The following is a 3319-nucleotide window of genomic DNA, read 5'->3' as shown; positions in this document are numbered from 1 at the left end:
GAAAGACAAGAACATGCTGCAAGAGAAGTTAGAAAGACCTAAGAAAACTCCCATGGACTACAATGAAAGAAAATACTGACTACTACCAATGTGATCACTATAATGAAGAGATGAATACAAGAATTGAGATTAGTAATATTCCAAAATATCTTGATTTACTATGTGCATTGATGCTATCTAAGTTTCTTATTTAGAAACCTTTTAATGATGTTGGAGGCTAAGGTGAGGCTCAACAGTTTTATATTCTGAAGGAGTTTTAGAAATCCCAACATCTTATCATAAATTTGAGAGACCTTTAATTTCAAGCATTCCACCTTGTTGCATTGAATGAGGTGGTTCAATACATACATAATAGTTTATCCATGGAAGAAGTTTAGAAAATATCATGTAATATAATCTGGGTTAGTTAGCAAGGCTATGAGACCATATATGTTATAATAGAAAATACATTGGTACATAAAAAAACAATTGGAGGGATCTATACTAGCACTTATGTTGACACTTATATAGAAAAAATATTAGTCGGGACCTCACCCCTTTGTAGGGCCAGATCCTTATTATTCATGTATCCTTATTATTCATGTTTGTTATCCTATTTGATATGGTCTATTCTATAAGCATGTATAAAACCCATTGCTATATGCAAATAAATGTGATACTCATCATAACAATTCAAATGGGATATTTAATATACTTTTTGTAAAACAATAAGCATAGTATTCAACCTTGAAAAAAATCACTTTTGAAAACAACAATGATATAATAACAACAAATGAATATATTGAAATCTACATGATAAGAATACAAGTAATATAACTAAGTCTATGTAGGATTTGGAACTACAAATTCTAATGGTATAATTTAATGCATGTGTATGTACAAGTGAAAAAGTGATGAGATCTCTAATTAGAGATATCATCTTCGCATAATCCCTTCTCGACATAATATTGCAAGAGAGATAGATTATAGATCATCTTAAAGGGAACATAAAATGCAAGCATATTATTATATAATAGTTGATTATCTCTCCTTCTTATGTATGGAATCTTTCTCTAGGAGTGTAGTAATCCCATGACACATTGCACACTCCTTTTCTAGTAGTTTTGCATACTTGAAAGATAACAGAAATTGAATAAATATTAAAGAAAATGGATAGATTTTGAAAAGAATCTAGAACAAAAATAAGTTAGAGAAATGTTGTTACAAAGTTCAATCTTAAAAAAGGTCCAACCACCACTCTTAAGACACGATGATGATCCAGCTCCAACTTGTATATGTGTCACCTCCATCTGTTGTCTCCACCTATCAGAATTTTCCTTATAATTTCTTCTTTAAATTATTATACTTCCCCTACTCCAACTAGCTAGGACTTCATAACCCAGTTTTAAAGGCATCACATGATTCTAAATGAAGGCAGGGGAGGTGTTTCACAATACACTATGAATGTAACATAAAAAATCTACCTATGACTGAGGACTATGGAAACTACTCATGGAGAATGTCTGGTGATGACTCTTGTCACTTTCTTATTCATGCACAGTTTATCTCTATGGTACTCGATTGAGTACAAGAAATCAAGGTGAGTCAAAGGAGCCTTAAAGGTGTAGAAGTCGAGGAGGGGCAATCCTTAACAATAGGCTTGGCTTGATGAGTCATAGAGCCAATAGGCATAAGGGTTTGGAGACCTGACTCATATGTGCCTTAACAATTTGCATAACAATAACCTATCCATTCTACTTTTTGAGCATCTCATATATCCCTACTAGACGAACCTTATACTCTCTCCCTTTCCCTTACTTGAATACTCTATTTCCATCTATCTAAGACTATAGTCTATCCATTTCACTTTTTTGGCATCTCATGTATCTCTACTAGACTAACCTAATACTCTCTCCCTTTCCCCTACTTGAATACTCTATTTCCATCTATCCAAGACTATAGTCTAATAGTGTATCTAGACTAGCCACAAATGGACTTTTCTATTTGAGCATACTAGTGTAACAACAAAACCAAGTCTAAGTAGTCGATTTCATGAGAGTAATAAAAGATATTGGATGTGATACCTAAGCCATTATGAAAATATAAACTCAAAATGATACTAGTAAATATTTTGATTAGATGTTAAGGGAGATTACCTTCCTCAACCAGAGGGGGATGGTGGGGCATTAGTACTATGATAAGAGAAATTATGATTTTCCTTTCAAGTTAATGATTTTTACTATGTTAAGAATAAGGGCTGCAGCTTGAGATGGCCTATTATGATTGGCAATCACCTTAGTATGTCCCATAATCATCGCTCATCCCTAGGTTCAAAGCCTACTCATGTGGTTGTCAATCATTCTTGTTACAATGGTTCAACAAAGCTACAAGTTGCCATTATGTAATGTGGGCCATGTGGCAACATGGTGCAGTGTTAACTAGAGTTAATTCCATCTTGAATCTCATGTCATTAGAAAAGTCCGTGACTTGTAAGATTCAGGGTCATTTTTACTTCACATTTCTCCTAATGGTGTTGGACTTGAGCATAATTGGTCCATATTTTTCTTCAAATCAAAACCACTAGAAACCCCTATAACATAGACCATATTTTGTAATTATCAAAACGTTTTTCATATTAAATCTTAATCAAAGTAAAATTAACTTACCAAATCAACAAAATTAACTAGCATACTATACAAATTCTTAATAAAGAGTTGGCATTAAATGCCTTCCACTTCACTTATCTCTATGCAAAGGAAGCTTGCCTCTAATCATATATGTCCAACTATGGCCCCTAAGATGTGATCATGAACTAAGTATGACTTACACATGTTACCTTGTTCTATTGTCTCCATGTATAAGGATTTTTCTTTCTTTTCTTCTTTATCTTCTCCCACTACTTATGATCTAAGAAGATAGGCTTTTGTAATCCATTCATTAGGGGAAGTATGGACTCAAAAAGGACCCTTTAGCTTAAGATTTTATGACTCTCCTAGTTATACGAGATATGAGTTGGACCAATGTGAGAGGGGGTGGTGTGCACTAGAAGTAGGCTTGTCCTGCTATCTCCATTCCCCCCTATTCTTGTCACTAGAAACCTTGTCCCCCATCCTAGGTGGGCTTTACAGGGTATCCAAAAATGAAAGGAAAAAATAAAAAAGTTTTCCTCCTCTCTCAAAGGCCCCTTTTCTCTCAAAAAACTCATTTCATGTTGTGCATAGTCGAGGAAAAGCTTTTTTGGTATGTCTCTCTAAGAAATGTTGCTTCCTTTGGCATTCTTCCTCTCCATTCCACTAGTCCATCCATCAAATATTTCCACTACCTCCTTTCTTCCACAACC

This window comes from Lygodium microphyllum, chromosome 22 (genome assembly GCF_053477565.2).
Source record: "Lygodium microphyllum isolate KBCC chromosome 22, Lygodium_microphyllum_v1.1.10, whole genome shotgun sequence".
NCBI classification, from domain to species: Eukaryota; Viridiplantae; Streptophyta; class Polypodiopsida; order Schizaeales; family Lygodiaceae; genus Lygodium; species Lygodium microphyllum.
The sequence above is the reverse complement of the archived record's forward strand: the minus strand, read 5'-3'. Positions refer to the sequence as shown.